Source organism: Drosophila melanogaster, chromosome 3L, assembly GCF_000001215.4.
Source record: "Drosophila melanogaster chromosome 3L".
Classification (NCBI taxonomy): domain Eukaryota; kingdom Metazoa; phylum Arthropoda; class Insecta; order Diptera; family Drosophilidae; genus Drosophila; species Drosophila melanogaster.
Genome location: NT_037436.4, coordinates 2,301,134 through 2,319,143, shown reverse-complemented (window position 1 = coordinate 2,319,143; position 18,010 = coordinate 2,301,134). Strand labels below are relative to the sequence as shown.

The 18,010-nt window shown below is 40.3% G+C and overlaps 1 long non-coding RNA gene across 1 annotated transcript; it reads left to right on the top strand.

The window, feature by feature from the left end:
- The first annotated feature begins 1,543 nt into the window (after positions 1–1,543).
- lncRNA:CR45427 (long non-coding RNA:CR45427) lies at positions 1,544–2,013 on the top strand. The gene has a single exon (NR_124760.1). It is a non-coding gene; the product is annotated as a long non-coding RNA:CR45427 (long non-coding RNA).
- The last annotated feature ends 15,997 nt before the right edge of the window (positions 2,014–18,010 follow it).

Sequence of the window (18,010 nt, the reverse complement as noted above, 5' to 3'; positions counted from 1 at the left end):
GTTGCGCATTTGGCTACTTTACAGCTGGTCACAAGTTATGAGTTGGTAGCTGGAAACTAGGAAACTTAAATTTCCAAATACTTTTTGACTGGCTTTAGTTCGTTGTATGGCTGCAAGCCACATTTGTGTTCTGAGTGCGCCAACACTAGTCCTTGATTTTTATGTCCTTGAACAAATTTTCCGCCCTGACTGTATCTCTCGACTTAAAAAACCCAAATGCAGCGCCCGGGGCTGCTGTTCATTTGGTGTAACCAAGTCGAGTGCTTTTCCAGCTCCGCACTTTCCTCAAACAAAAGCTCATTAAAGGACCTCAGCCTCATTTTCCTTGCTCGGCAGCTGCTTCGTTTGTCATGTTCCGCCGCTAAGTGAAATGTTGTGCCATTTGCAAGTTGAGTGAGTTGGTCTCTCCTGCGCTCTGAGTTTGCTTTAGATTCAGATACAGCAAACGCACTGCACGACTTGTGGCGGATGCGTAAATCGGGTCACGGACATAATAACAATAAACCCGAATTGTTCAGTTGATTAATTCAAACGGGAGCTGGAAAGAATTTGCGGTCACTTCGGTGACAGTTCCTTCAACTCGCCTCTTTGTGCGTGTCAATGACTGTGGGTCGTCGTCGCTGGAAATCAATCTTGATGCCATGCGCCCATTGAAATCGAAAGGCGACACGTAGGCGTCGTGTAAACAACGGGCATTCGAAAACGTCAGAAGTTAAAGAGTTTGCTAGTTCTACAAGTTCTGAATGGAGCTTTCTGGTGATAAATTTTAACAGCATCTGCAGCTGGCTAACTACACTCCTCAGATAATTGGCAAGCTGGTCAGGTGTCAGCCAGTACTCATTTCTCTTAATTCTTATTGAAATTTAATTTAGTAAAGAAAACTATGGTCGTTATAAATTTTAAGATGAATGTTATCCCCTTGATCTTTCATGAAATGTTGATACTGGAAATGTTTGAGTACTTTTATTGCACATCTGCAGCAATTTGGTTGTGGTCAGTTCTCGTTCCATTTTCGTCCTTTTTTGATGCAAGTCCTTGGGCCTCGTACCTTGGAGAAATCTGCGTAATGGCGACGTGACGGAAAAGCCAGTTTGCATTTTTCAAGAGCTTTCAGCTCAGGCCGGTCGGTCCAAGTGTTTTCCTTCAATTTTCCACCCGCTTCGTGGGCGGTAATTTTTCTTGGCTTTAGTCTTGACGGCTAGGCGTATTAATTAAAAGCAACAGCTGCATAATTTAGAAGCACGGCGGTAGAATAATTTAATCAATGCCCTTGGCCCTGCAGGTGTTCCTACCGGGCGTATACGTGATTCAGTAATTCAGCAATTCACTTGCTAAATCAAATGATAAAAGTGTTGGATAAAGGTACAAATTAGTCCCAAATGCAAGTTTGCTGGTTGCTGGTTGCTCATGCAAAATTAATTATCCAGCCTGTGAAGTCGTTTCGCGAAACTTTTCCGCTGAGAGCTTGTTAACTGCTTATAAATTACTAAGTAGAGCGTATAACTCAATTAAAAGAAAAATGTCCAAAAATAAATCAGTTTCGCTTGCAGAACTTATTCCTTAGATTTTCTAATCGGAATTAATGTTATTTCTGACACTCGAGTCTCATGATTCATGGCCTGCTTGCATTTTAAATACGCATTCTTAAACGAGAACCCCAAGCATAACGACTCTTGTGACAAAAGCACGGAATCCATTCTGTGCACTGAATTATAAATAAACCGCATAAATAAGCCCGAAGTCAGCAGCAAATGTAACACCCACCAGTGCCACATGCAAATGTGCCAGGCTAACAAAACACAACATTCATTTCAATTTCAGCTAACTGCGACACTCATAAAAATTCCAAACATAAATCGAATTAGTAGATAAAATTGCAAGTGGGTCGGAGAGAAAACGTAGAAAAAAATAATATAGAAGTCTTGCCTAAAAAGCAAAACATTTCTAGATATATCCCCTGATCGCAGTCATTTTTTGAACATTCTAAACAATAGAAGTTCTGCAAGAATGGTTAAATTCAACACATTTTGCTTTTATCTTACTTGGCAAGCCACGTTTCTTAACTTTGTAAAATAAATGCTGTTTCATAATATGTGTGCAATCCAAAGTCACTGCCAGATTAAAGACAACAATGCGGAAGCCCTTTAATCATATAAAATTAAATTGAATAACCATTTCGGGTGAAAGCCGCCTTTAAACTTTCCCATTGTGTGCAGATATGAAAGTTTTCCTGATAGTCACGACGTATAAAACTGACACGTGCCTCGGATGCGAGTGTGCATAGAAATTCGGAGCATTTAATTTTCAGCAGGCTGACTTTAGTTCACTCGGGCTTCCTGCTTGGCATTCTGGTGGTCTGCCCCTTGGGTCAACAATCGAAATTAAATTTTCGAATATGCGCTCAACATCTTGGCAAGCTGTAAACAATGAGCAATTTTCCAACTGGGACAGGCAATATCTTTTGATGAAAGCGCCCGAGGACCTCGGAAGTTGTACCAAGTGTGAAAAGCTCGGGAAATTGGTAGAATTGCGAGGATGGGGGCTGCCTGCTAAGTTATCTAGCATCCGGCGCATAAAAAACCATAAATGAAAATTAATTTGAAGGCATTCTATCGATTAGCTCCTTAAAGTCATTTTACTTTATTTTCGACTGGCTGAGTCCTTTAAATGCGCTCTCCACTGCCTTCTCCTGTTAATTACCATTATCATTTTTGCCAAGTCACCTGAAGAGTCCTTCGACGTGGGAATCCCCATCTGCACCCCCCTCTGCCAGTCTGCGGTGGCTGCAAATATTTAATTATACACTCAACCGCAAAACTCGACGATGGCTAATTGGCCTGCTGTTGCTCCCGAGACGTGTGTGTGCGGGTTTTTAGAACTGAAGCATACTTCCGGGAGTTTTGGGAAAGTTTCACGCTTTCTTTATTGCAGATTTTTTGGCAGGAAATGAAAAAGTAGCTTCTGTTTATTTTCATAATTCGCCTGGCCAACGGGCATTTTCCAATTGTTTTCACAGTACGCTCATCTGTATTATTTCTACGTTTGCTTGCCATTCAAAAAATACAAGGCAAATAATAAATTCGCCGAAAGTAAGTGAGCAAATAAAAAGTTTAACTTCGAGCAACTTAATATGTATGAAAAGCTGGAATTTTTTAACGAACGTAAAAAAAGTTTCTGAAGGTCCACAATAATGGAAATTAAATAAAAGAAAAGTACACAGCCAGGGGGAAACAGTAGAATACTTCTTTCTCGTGAATTTCGAGGCCAATTATTCTTGACTGTACCAAATTACTGTTAACAATAAAAGTCCATCGACATAAATGTACGCGAGGTGTGGGAAGTAACTTAAGACTTTCATTATTTCGGATTAATACTTTCACTGCCACAGTATTACCTCGGTATGTGTGAAGTTTGTTTGTCGAAAATCGTAAATAATTCATATCTGCATTTCCGAAAAATGAGCCTAGTCCGTAAATGAAATAAATTACCCATACAAAATAATAAATAGAATATTTGCCAAACAGATGTGGCCCTAAATTTATATTCCTTCAATATTACGTTTTCGTGATTATGTCATAAAATGCGTATTAACTGCCACAAGCCTGTGGGGCCCAAGTGTTCATTTTGGCAGCGGAACAATGACTCCCCTGAACCCATTTTAAAGTCAAAAGTTGGATGAAGCCTCACTTTCAGCCTTCGTCAGTCACGGGTCGAAAAGAGGGTCGGCGAAGTGGGCCAGAACCGCAGAACCGGCCCAATGAGCCGCTTTCGGCTTAATGGGTAGCATAAATCATAAGCCAATTGACTTGGCCGACTGCCCAGAGAGCCATGAATGACTCTAGTGCTGATCCCTTTTATGGCGTGCGGAACATTTCAGCTTCATTTCAGCATCATTTCATGCAGTGGCTCTCCACCGCCTACAACATGTTGTTATTTTTACCATTTCTCGGAAGCCTTTAAATATTTTATAGGATCGAATGCTCGAGGCCAGGCACGTTGTGATGCTGAATGAGGAAAAGGCTTATGTTGACAGAATTTTCAATTCTTTGGGGGTTTTTGTTAGCCACGAAATTAATGAGCTTAGTGCGCCTAGGGAATTCACCGCAAAAAATCTTCGACTAATGTTTATTAATGAATAAATCTGGCTTTGATTTTGTGCTGCGATAACGCAGAGTTGTTTGATGTAATCTTAAATAAAGTGGGAGCATTTCCTAAGCGTAAATTCTCCAGAATGGCAGAGCGAAACCAGAGAAATTCCTTTTGTTCTTCTTTGTCAGCGGCACACACATGGCGTATGATTAATGTTTGCCACAATCTTTGCGTGCGTTTGTGGCACAATTTCTAGATTTTAATTAACTAAGTCAAACGATTTTCTGCGGCTTAGGCAGCTGCAAATGTGTTATTATTGCCGTATAACCGAAATGTACTCGCTCAATCGAACATGCAAATATCGGGCCTAATGGAAATTTATGAAATTCCATGTGCAGTTGCTCCATTAACTCGATTAAGCTGCAACTGATGTGGTCTGGATTCGTGTTGGTTTTGGTTTGTGGTTTGCACTCGAAATGCGGAAATCAATAACCGAAATAAATGTTAGCATTTCGGATTGACGAGTAATTTATTCATCTTTTATTGCAACTCATTCGCTCGAATGGCAGCTGTACGCCATTCCGTCGAAGTAATTAACTCAACAAGTCAAGTTGAGTGCCAAATCCCGAGAAAATAAGCCCAGACACACAAAGCTAAGCGTTCAGCAAATTTCGGAGGAATACGAAAGATGGGAAAATGGGGCTACTTTCGGGCCTGGAGGAAAAACAGCAAATATGTAATGAAGTCACGTAAACATTTTAATTTGGTATTAAGGTCCCTTACTCCCCCACGTTTCATATACATACATTTTGTGCCGACCGGTGTGAGATTCCATCGCGTAACGAAATGCGTTAACGCGTTAACTTATTAATAGGGATGGTAATTGGAGACTCATAACATTTGTCAATGGACCGGCTAGTAGCGACTGGATTTTCCTGTCTGTTTTTAGTGTTGTTTGCTCCTTGAATATTTAATGCTCGTTCAATAAGTATGTGGATGCCCTTCGACCGTCTTTTTGGGTTTTTTTTCGATTATATTTATGTTTGTGGTCAAAAGGATACCGTCTTACAAAAATCAATAGATAGCTGAAAGTTGGATTTACTCAGCATCTTAACAAATTGGTCAAAGCAATCAATGAAGTTAAAGAAAAGATTTAGCAAAGGTCAACAGTTGGCTGATTGATGGCTTATATAATCTTATTTCCTTCTTTGTGTTCCTTTAGTTTGTTCCTCATCAGCCACTGTTAAAAGAATCTTTTAGTTGCCAAAGCTCATCGTAACACGTGACCCGTTCCCTTTTGATATACTCACGTTTCTATAGCTACATTGAACTCATTTGGAATTTGCATTCGTCAAATATTCTCCTAATCACTATTGATTGAATAAAAATCAAATATTATGTCAGTCTCACATTGTTTGATCAAAATCAATTCTAATGATTGATAAGCCCCTCCGAACAGCTTTCATCTCGTCACATAATCAAAATTAAAAGTACTCATACGCAGCGTGGCCCTGCGACTTTCCGAATTTTTCATGCTTCATATTTCACACGAATCTGAGAAGCTAAATCGCTGCTTAACAGATTATTTTCCATGTTTGTGGACTTAATGGAGTCCTTTTACTGTAAAAACAACTTTAACGTGGAATCAATACGCCATCAGAAATAAAAGTAACATAAAGAGGCCTTCAAACTAATTACAAAAAACCAACAATGGTCTGCGCACAGGAACATTGACAAAAAGGAAAACTTTTCCCGAACCCTAATAAAATCAGAGGCTAAAACCGCCTGTGGCCAAAAAAAGGTGAATCCTTGTGCGTGGGTAAACTTTTTAAAGCCATTAAGTGATTTAAAAGTTTTCAAAACAGTTTCGGGCAACGGCTAAAACATGTGGGCACAGCCTAAAGTCGCTAGCTCATTTTACCTTAATTGTGTGTGGGACTTATCACAAAATTTTCCACAGGCCATAGGAAATTGATCAAATTTAACATTTCCCACTTGGATTTCCCGTGGAAAGATGACAGCCGACATCGGGAATCAGCATCAATCCTAAAAGCATCGAAGCATCAAGGGTCAAATCAGACCTCACTCCCCAAGACATTAGCATGTTATGCTCTACCTAACGTAACACAGAAACCAACACGCCATCTAAAAGATGCGTACACAGAGAGAAATCAGTAGTATAACAAGATAAAATAATAAAAAAAAAAATGATGAATATCGGAGAAAATGTATTGTACAATTGTAGTTCAGAAGTACTGAAGCCATTTGCTCCAAATATCATACATAAAGTTATTTTTCAGTGTGATTAAAGCACTAAGCCAACATTCCTTGACGCCTTCAAAGGAGCCACCGCAGAGCTGTTAGACGGGAAAACAAGGATTTTCCCACCGCCGGAGATTTAGATGCAGACAACTCTGATGGGTGCTGGTTGGATGCCTGCATATTGATTTAAGCAGGCGCCAAGGCGAAAGCTCCACGGATTCGCATTTAAATTGAAATGCAATCAAATCGAACCTGTGGGGTTGCGATGAAAACAAGCGGGCTTAACAAACTACTCGCTGTAGGAGTTCAAAGACTTGGCCGGGTAAATATATGCAAATGCAGCCAGATGCCAGATCTGCTTGAGTCTCGTCACCAGGTCACCCTTGTGTCATCCGTGGCTGGCAGTGCAAGAAGGACAATCAAGCACTCCATTGAACAGAATGGCGAATGTCCTTGTAACTTAAGCCGAGGGTTTTATGCTTTGTCCAACTTCAATCCCCCTGCTATGTCCTGGCCAACGGGATTTGCATTAAAACATCATTTTTTGTGGGCTCTAATATAAATCGTTCTGTTTGACAAAGCCGTGATGATATGCAGCTTTGCGAGGGCTCATTAAAAGCAAAAAGGTAATCACAGAGGACAAAATTAATGGGCATCCAACTGTCAACTTTATGAATCTGTCTGTCATGAGTGCATCAAATTCTTTTGTGGCCATACTTTTTATCTCTGGGCAAACAGGCTTACCTTGCTAAAAAAAAATCATGGAAATCATCAAAGTAGCAATCTTCCCGACGTTCACAGAATTCACTGAATTATGTTGCTTTTTCGAGATAATAAAAACAAAAACTGGCTCTTTTATTCTTTAGTTTCATTTCGGGAATGTGAAATATTCATTTAAAAGTAGACGGTCATTTTGCACTATCAAAGAAAAGATTTTCACCCAAAATTATTTTGACTCCTCATCGTGTGGAAGGGGTACACAGAAATTTGACTAATTACAGTTTCCTGTCCCAGACAAACACACACCCACTGGTCGATGGACAGCCCCAAAGGCGAAATATTCTCTTACGCAAGAGCAGCTGTGCTAATTATGCTAATTCCTGGCATTTCCAGACCGGCCAAAATCACATTACGTCGAAAAGTGGGCGCTGCAATTGTACATCGTTCCATGTAATTTACTATAAATAACATTATATCTAATCGGACCGGGATTCAGGCGCTCCGAACCGTATTAGTTGCATTCATTGGCTGCAATTTGCATAATGATGCTGACTTTCGGGGGCACAGACATCAAGCCGGGCTCAAGTCCCAATTATGTCTGCTACATTTTGTTTAATGCCCTCAATTTACCAGCTCAAAGTTATCTCTGCAGCATGGAAAACTCCCCAGGCAAACTCGAGTTAATTGCAATCCGTCGGTTGCCCAGGATATTCGGCCAATTAGTGTCCTTGTGTGGGCTGCTTCTGCAGTAGACCCCCCCCCCCTCTACACCCATTCGTCACACGGCACGTATGCGTAATGTAAAATAATTTACGCTCAACTGGTTTCTAGCACCATGCAACATGTTATTCAAAAATAATAAATCTATGCATTAAGCTCAAGTATGCTTATGTTAAAATACCTTTTTAACTGATTTATTTACCTACTGGTTATATGTTTTAAAAACAAAAGTATTTGTTGGCTGGTGTAATATGACCTGTGACCTGTTGTCTGAGCTTCAAACTTAATGGGATTTTAATGGCAAGCGACTGAGTTGGCGAATGATCAAAAATTTACAAATTAAGAACAGATTAGGTAGGTAGGACGCCTAACCATTAAAATACTTAAAGTAGCAGGTTATATGCCTCAGCTTGAAAAATGAACAAAAAGTATCTGAAGCCTTAAGCCTAAATCCTTAAAACCTCTTGCTGCCATCGTTCAGCCCTTTGTGATATTGAACTCTTTCTACTTTACCTGAACTTCACAAAAAGGTATTGTTTTCGTTTCATCGTAATTCCAAATTTCAAGAATTTATGTCCGTAAAGTCGTCGTAGTGAAAGCTATGATTAATAAACTTCTAAATACGCAATGGAAAAACAAACCAGCACAACGTGCCATAAAACGCACATAATAAACAATAAACTTAAGCCTTCTGCGTAGTTTCCTTTAGGACAATAGACGAACCTTGAAAGGCCCACAAAATAATGTAGTTAAATGACGAACCCGAAAATCCATTTGCGAAAGAGCTTCTTCTGACACTTTTGCTCACAAAACACCCTTTCGCCGGCTGATTGGAAAATGTGCTCATGTAAACATTTTGATTGCTTTCCTTGTTTCGAGCACATTAAGATTTAATTCAATTCCCGTACTCCAGCGCAACCTTCATGAATATTGTATCACGTGCATAATGCGTGTGTCCCAATCGAAATCGTTTTGTTTATCTGCCCCGTTAAAGGTCCTGGCTTCCCATAATCGTTCTGTTTACAGAGCCTTACTCTGGGAGTATCTTTTTTTTTAGGGCCATTTCCCCAAAGTACTTGTGTAGCACAGAACCGAAAGTGCAAATTACCTTGCATACTTTGGGGTCTGGAAAACGCGGTGATGGCTCAACAAGTGAGTCGTGAAAATCCGCTCTGAAAATATTGACTGAAAATCGCGAATCATATTTATGCCACCATCACCCTATTTCAGCAAGGACCTCTGCCAGGACTTTTGCTCTAGCTCCATAGCCTCAAGGTCATGCAGCACAGCCATCGCCATTCAGATTCGATTGCAGCACATTCGTGACCTGGCCGGTTTCCGATTGCGTCGATTTGTTAGTCCGCAAGTTTGCGGACCGCTGACCTTTCTCCGCCGCATTTGTCGTACCTGACCGCAGCTGCGAAAACTTTCATTTCCGCACACAGGCGACCATGCGTGGATATATGTGCACTCAACATATTGTTAATAGGTTTTAATACAGATTTACCCTTTATATATAATATATAATATATAATATATAATTTATATAACTTCATGAATTACCCCAAGACAGTTGAATTATAAGTTTAGGGTTTTAAAAATGTATTCATTACTTGCTGAAAGTTATTTTCGCGGTGCACTTACGTTTGTGGCTCACCCCTTTTGGTTCGCGCCTGCCTGTGGTCATGGGTGGTTTTGGTGGTTGTGGGTGATGGTGCAACGACCATTTCGCAACTATTTCCGCCATGCAATCCCTGCTGATGAGTGTGTGCGTGTGCCCGTGCATTATTTTAGAAATTTTTCACCCAGCCGCACACGTATAGCTGCTGGGCATCCGCAACTCTGGCCGTAGATCTATCTGTGCGATGGAATGGCGTGTCCAGGGCATATGACTGCACCCACGGAGAAAGAAAGTTTTGGGTATCCCAGTACCATATTTTTTTTCGCCCGGAGCAGCAGCACCGTGGGAATTATGAAGAAACGCAATTGGGAGCGGGAGCTTCGTGATTGCAGTGCCATGCAAACATATCGCATAAATCCTATTGAATTGTTGGCAACGAGCGTTGCGAGTGCAACTTTCGAATCAATTTGTTGCCGGCGTGCCGTAATTAAAGTTTCGTAACTTATTTTCGTGGGGGTTACGGCTGAAATGCCATGAATTTGCATAAGCACCATACTTCATCGGATTATGAAGGGTGCTGCACAGATTTCCATATGCCAAGAGGCTCAAATAATTACATTAATTTGCTATCGAGAATGCCACTGCAATGTGATGAAATTGATTTTCTCCCAAATATTTGCGCAAAAAGGGGAAATTGTGGAGTAAGATACCCTTAAACAGCTGGACAGAGATATTTACGTATAGCAGTAATTATTTTAGGTATTTTTTCTGTAATACTATCTGCGATGGTCGTCCAATTGTTAGTAGCTTAACTCACGCACACCCTTTTGCTCGCTTTTTTTTTTTGGGGGGAAAGCAATAAAGAGAAAAACTTACCACATACAAGTTGTAATTTTCCGCTAGAATGCGATGGGTGAATATGAATGGGTATGTACTCCATCGTATTGTATATATATGCGGTGTATATGCAGGCATGAATATTAATACCGTATGAATAAAAGTTGCCTTTTGTGCGCTCGCATTCATTACGCAATTTTGTCGGCTCGGCAAGGAAATTCTGTGCGTTTTCCCGCAGCATTGTTTCCTATTAACTGCTGTTGTTTGTCTTTCGTATTAAATATTTGCCCGCTCGAAGGCCATTTACTCTGATTAATCTGCACTTAAGCAGGCGCAGCAGCTCAGTATCAGTGCGTCCAGGATCAGAGGACTTAAGCTGCTTAAGGATTCAGCAGGTGGTACAGATTTCCGTGTATGATTCATGCGCCAATTCCATTTCAGCTAATTGCCCCATCAATTGGCCTAGTCATAGCCCAAAAGTTGGAGGACCAGTCTGGTGTCCAAGGGTTCGCTTGACCCGTGGTTCAATGATTTTTTCATGATAATTAAACTCAAGTCACCCATTTCACTTAGGACCGGCGGGCATGGCAACTAATAACTTGACAACTGGCCACGCTCCAGACGGATTGAGTTTTCAATTTAATTAAATCCCGCGTCAAATGAAAAGGGCCTGGGAAAGCCGAAGGAAAACTTTCGCACCATTTGTCACAAAAGCAGCGGACCATTAAAACTGAGGCACAAGTGTCAAGGGCCAGCGAAGAAAAACCAAGAAAGATATAATGTATATAGTAAAAGGCGAAAAAAAAAAAAACTAATTCGCATCAATTTCAGGACCATCAAGTACGCGATTGGGCACAAAGAAAGTGAGAGAAAGCCATCTCAGATATCCGGTCTTGGCTTTGTCATCTGACAATTAGATCGCTGAACTCTTTATGTCCATTCCAAATGGAGGCACTTATGACTTAAATTATTGTCCAGTATTTTGCCCTCTACCAGTTTCTCTTAGCCAAATTAAATATGTATATGCAATGAATTTGTATATACACCCAAAACGCTCCTTTTTCTCGAGATGTTTCCCTACCCGATGATTCAAGAACAAAGCATTTATCAATGCACAATTCCGGTCCCTATCAACATTTACTCCCTATTACGTTATTGCTCATTCAATTGCTATCAATTTAAAAATAATATTTACACACCCGTATTTTACATTTCCCTTTTCCGTACTCTTAAGACCGATTTTGCCGCAGTTCAAAAAGGGAAAACTGGAGGGTAAAACCCAAACACGAGTCGCATATAAACTCTCGCATTTTGTAGCCCATATGATTTCGAAGACTTGGTGGGTGGGGATTCAGTGGGTGACGATTCAGTGGGTGGCTTCCAGTGGGTCGGTGGTTTGCGGCAAGGCAGTTTGCCTGCTCGCGACATGAGAGCTCGCACATTTCCCAAGTGTTTTTTGGTGTTGGCGCTGCGGTTATGAGCTGTTTATGCAACATTGCGCGGTTCTATATTAATATTATTAAATATTGAGGTTCCTCGATATTGCCAAGAAAGTGAAGTGTATTGTAAAGAACACGCGGTGATTGCAAGCTAAAATTCGATTCATCAAAAGTGAAAGAGTGTGCAAAATTGAAGTGTGGTTGCTAAGGTAATATCTTCAAAGACGAATTTAACGAACTCAATTTTAAGGACTTCATATTGAATAGGTCTTCCAGTTTTCTCTTTAAAATGCAGAGTAGTTGAAATTCGTTTAGACATTTGCTTGTTTTTACCCTCTAATTCCGATTAAGCAATGCATGTAATTCGCAGTATGCGCATATCATATATATGTACATGTGCTCCATTTGAATTGCTTGGCTGGGATCTCGGAATAATTTATTTGCTGTGGCATTTTGCGAATATCTTTCCAAGCAATATTTGATTAAAAATATGCATCTTGTAAACATTGTAGAATAAAAAGAATGCTCATAATTCAAATACATACCTTGAAAACAATATTTCAAATTGTCCTTTCGCTTTTCCGGCTGTCGGCAGTCCGTTACACTGAGCTCAAAAAGTTTGCACACTCTAATGTGTTTGCTGTCAGCGTGTCAGCTACGCTGGGCAAATATCCTTTCCATTGTTCGACATTCCTCGCTGGCTTATATCCTGGCTGGATGGCTGGATGCCACGCCCCATGTCCAGGTGCAGTTGGAGCTGTTGTCACATAAATAAAATTAAATACCCGGCATAAATAGAATGTCAGTTTGCTGAATTTCAGTGCTGAAATATGGCAGCTGACCACATTGCGACGTTTTTTTTTTTTTTTTTGTGGCTGGCAGCAGCTGGTTCGCTGCAAGCCTTTAAGCCTCAAAAGCTCGGACGTGTCAGGCTCCGGTTTTGCCCAACACTCAGTTGAGCCATCAAATCTAATGACAGTCATCTAAAACAATAAGGCGCCCGGCTCTCGTTCACCGAGCAGTTAATTCTATTAAAATGTCAGTCGACGACAGCTAGCAGAAGATCTCGTTGCCAGCTGCTCACTGCTGGCCTACCGTTGTCTTCATTTGCATGTAAATACTTGGCAAAGGACACTGGGAAAAATAACGCTTACAAATATGTGAATTGAAATAGGTGAAATATATGGTATATATTCCAAGTCCAATTTAATACGCCAATATGCATCAAAAGGAAACATTTTGCTGAATATAATCTAAACTTGGTCATATTCGTCTTAATAATTTGTTTCAGTGTATAAATCGAAGGTTCTTAGTGGTGTTGACTTGGCGAGGGAGCCTTGTCGGTTTACTGAAAGTGTTTCTCGAACGATTTTCCACTCGAAACGCAAACATTTAGGTGCTGACGCAAAACGTTCATTGCCCAAATTATACAAAATAGTTTAGAGATGTAAATTTATTTGGCAAGCAAAGTATCTGTTGTTCGTCGGGGATGTGTTCCAGAGCGGCACGTGGACAAGTCCGCTTCGCAGATATTATTTGCCTGTATTTTTCGGGGATTTTCTTGGGGCTGCCACACGGCTTTAAATTGGCGTAGCATCAAAAACTGTTTGACACAACTGGGTCGGTCCTCAGCCTTTATTTTCTGTTGTTATGCTGGCAAACTGGTTCAAGGAGACAAACAATTGCTACGCCGTCGTCACCGCAAAAATGTCGTACAAAATGGAGCAACAACTCAGTTAGCGGTGCACCCACTCACATCTACGCACACATGCAGCCGCGAACGACACACAGATACACACCCATACAGCCAAACACGGCACGTCTGTTGAAGTATTTTCAGGGCGCACGGGACGTATGAGTGACAACATTCAGTGCAACGATGTTTTAATGAGTTTGGCGAATTGCAAAACAGAGAACCTCTGATTTACAGGAGTTTAGAAATGAGGAAATCTACCATATGTATTTACATTTTTCTTTGAAAATTAAATGTTTTACAGAATGTTGCTTGTATTATCTGCATGCATATATTTTAAGCGGAATTTAAATTCAGTTGAATGCCCAAAGTTCCAACATACCTGTAAGAATATCTAGCACAGACCCTGCTGACAGGTGCTTTCCAAGTTACCCCCTGCCAACTTTTTGTTAGCTGTTCCTTTTCTTACCTGTAGACACCTTCAGCCAATTGGTGGAACAAGAAAAGCAAAAGGCGAGCCCAACAATTTATTCAGCCATAAACAAGGAAAGTTTTGCCCATTTTCGCATACTCCGGAACAATTGTTGTCGAACGGTCGGTGGTCACGCCCCCGCCGCCTTTAACTGGGACACTGGCATCCTCCGTTCGCAATTCGAAATGACAAATAGCACGCAACAGGGCATTTGTTGCAGTGTAGTGAAGTATTGTAGTTGTTTAGTGTTATCCTTGTTTCCGTTTGCCGACTGTGTGTTTAATGAGATTTTGGCCCGCACCAGTTGTTTGCATTTTTTTTACGACTTTTTGGCTCGACATTGCGTGTTTTCCACGGATCGGCAGGCAAGAACTTTGTTTTGTTATTGAAAAGCAATTAAGTCGGCTTTAAGAGAGAGAGAGTTGGTCCTTTACTTTATGGGGTCAATAGCTCTTTAAATTCAAAGGGTTTTTCCCAAGCATTTTTTCCAAGAAACGCTCCTTTAATTTGGAAATAAATTGGTAACCTCTTTAGGCTTTAATCATAAAGCGCGCACCAAAATGCGTGAAATGAAAATTGAAAACGCTACGAGAATTTTCGGATTATGCGAGGTGACTGCTGTTTGCTTATCTTGTCAGCTGTTGCCACGTGTTTGCTTACAATCAATCAATTACCAATGGCACGTGCACTCGTCTGGCTTCGCTGGCTCTGATTTGGCAAATAAATACGAGTATTTTGCCATTTCCACGAGCCAAATGCAAATGCCTAACCATAGGAAAACATCAGCATAAATCAGCGCGGCCTCTGCCTGTCTGTAGCTGCCGGCTTATCCGACTTTCGCTGAATAATTTAGAATCTTTTTCGTGGCTATTCGACATTAGACACACAAAAAGTGAATATCAGATCGGGTGATAACAACTGATTCGTTTAACTAATGAACCACTCCAAAGGGCAGAATTCGTTTTTTTTTTTTAGTTCGTAATCTCTTAAGTAAGGCATTTTAATTAAATCTCAAGCCATTCCTCATCCCAGAGAGCAAACGTCTTCCCTTCCCTTTCGTCACCTTGACAACGAAATTTTCGCAATTGAATATTCCGTTTTGGCCACCAACTGGGGCGTGGGCCATAATTAAAACATTTATCAACTTTGTTGACAAATGACTACAGTTTGTTTGTTCTGCGCGGCATACGAACTAGCGAAAAAATCTATTGCGATTTGGGTTTTTTGCGCATTTACGGGGAACATTACACACAGGTTGCGTGAGCGTTTAAAAAAAAAACCTTCTCCCTTAAAAGTCCCCAAGAATTTGATTAATGATCAAGGGCAAGATATTGTTGCCTGCTAGTATTGGACATTTTGGTACAATCTATCATGTTCAAGTGGTGGGAATGCTTTTGAGTTACCAATTTCCTTATCGTGGCGTGGATGTATGATAATATTTTTCCCTCCTTCTACCACTTCACAAAAGCCGGGCTTGTAAACAATATTCACATGTTGCGAGGGCGTCAAGAGCCACAGCTGTCAATGGGTTTTAGCTAACGACTTGGCATAAATAACCGCTGGCAACGCTGCGTATGAGTAATAGAAATGGCCGTGCAGCACGAACAAATTCGCGGAGGCGTTAATATATGAATGTTAATATATGAAAAGAATTCCTTTTAGGCGGTGTAAGTTCCAGGAAATTCTTGTTCCCAATGCTACAGATCTAAATATTATTTCTGCACATAATGCAAAGCCATTTTTCCACATTTTGAAGCAGCATTTCAACTGGAATCCCTCAAACTTTGACGTGCAGTTGTTTGCCAAACACGTTCACACATCGTGGGAGCATAAATTAGTTGCTAATTAGGGAGGAGCCATAGGAAAATCTGTTGCCGTGCTTCTCCAATTGAGTTTTCTTCCCAACCCTCCGGGCAATTATGGTAATTTTTCTGCCCTTTCTGCTTGGCCACCAACTGGCGCGCACATTTTGGCCATTGTTAAATAGCCGAAAATTTTCACAGCCAAGGACTTTTGGCCCTCCATTTTTTGGCCTTGATGTGCGCTTAATTCAATGAAATTTGTAGCAATTGCATTTAAAATGTGCCCGAGGTGGATTTTATAATTAAGGCTACTGGCGTTGATTCAGCGAAAATTGGTGTGGAATATTAACATATTTCGTCGGAATTTGTAATTTGATTTTTCCGCCCAGAAGGTTCACTAGTACTACTAGTTACATAATTAGCTTTGCTGCACTTTAATGGCTAGGAGTTGTTCATTTATTGCAAAAGTTTCTGGGGTTGAATAAAGAGGAAATGATTGGAATTGTTTTTTTAATGGTGGATTTTGTTTATTTTGCAAGTGAAAAATGCAGCACTTTAGAAATCGTTATGCAAAAATGACCGTAATTTATTAATCAAACTCCAAATAGTTTAGTTCTTCAGCTTAATTTATATTTAAATACCGCTCCAGCGTAGTGTGTTCATTTAATACTTTAAAGTATTCCGCATGTTAGCAGCACTAAAGTGACCCCAAATTGAACGAAATGCATGGAAAAGTTTCGATGTTGCCGAACCACAAACTTTCCAGTAACACATGTGAGACGAGCTAGGGGAGCTTAGGGATTTCAGAGACTAGTTTTATTTTCCATGTTTGTCCTTTGACCCTCGGACACTCGCTAGCTAGCCCAACCCCTTTGATTACATTTTCATTTATATCGCTTTTCCCATCCTGTCCACACTTTCTAACCGACGCTCCACTTCTGTACCTTTGGCAGTCTAAAAAGAGCTGCAAACCGAGTTAACTTGACAATTTCTATACACAGAAAAAAAAAAGAAAATAAATAGTGAATTCAATGAACTTGGTTTGAATATAAAATCAAACACAACGCTTAACACATAGACTTGACAACCCAGAATGTTCTATTAAAATTAAGTTCGTTTATCTTATTTATTTTAATTTAAACTATTTCAGTGTCCTTTCGAACAAAGAGTGAATTGGCCAAGCTGGAATCGTTAGAGTCTGTATGAGTTGACGACCATATCGAATGGCCATTCATATACTTTCAATGGCATTTAACTGGCTATGCGTTGTAAGAGATGAACTCTATTGATTCGAGGCTAGTGTTTTTATTTCATTTCATCGGCTTGTGTCTGCAAATTGTAAATACAATTTGGGGATTTACAGATGGCCCCCAAACTGTAATTTGAGGCAAATACCTGAGCTTCGGCTTATTGGATTGCAACCATAAATTGGTTTCTAATTGTGTTTTTAGAGAGAAAATATTATTACAGGGCCAAATCTAGCAGAGTTCCATGAAACTGCAAATGAAAGCAGAAACCCTTTAATGCGAGCTGTTAATCTACTTCGAGAAATATGACTGCTCTTTTATGATGGCTTTACAGGCAATCGGCATCTTAATGTGTCTTAAATTATGATGAATTCAACATTTATGTTCTCTATCTTGTCTGGATTTCATCACAATCATCACAATCATTTGCATAATTCAGTTCATAAAATATGCAATCCCCGTTGTGAGCCAAATCCATTGAACAGATTAATAAATTCATGGAAGCAAATCAATGAAATCAGTGACAATTACAAATTAGGCAAAGTCTTGAATTTATGCACTTTAAAGACCCTAATTTGGAACACTAAATATGAAGTTGTTATGCAGGGAAATGTCTGGCTGGGAATTGAATGCCCAACAGGTACACCCACTCAAGATTGGGTGGTCCTTTATCAGAAGTTATGGCAGGACCCTCGGGACAGAAGCATGAATAATGAGCACTTAGCATTTTGTAATTTTAAATTTAACTTTTGACGTCGCAATCGATGCCGCGTACTTCCTGAGTTTGTAGCCCCTTCGATTCAAGTTATACATCATATCTATAGCTAGATCTTTGTCCTTGAAACTGCTGGCCATTAGCAGCTACGAATTGGGTCATCAGTTTTAGTCCTTTTATTTGTTTCTGTGCGTGTTCCACTCCCACTCGAACGCTGTTGACAAATTCGCCTCGCCCTTTGATTAAAATTACAATTAATCAACGCCCTTGACGTTCTCAACGTTGCCATTTGCGCTCAGTCACTTTTTACTGTCAGTTGTGCGTTTATATTATTCGTCCTTATGCCAGCAGGATTGCCTGAAGGACCAAGGCAATACGGGTGCTTGATGTTTG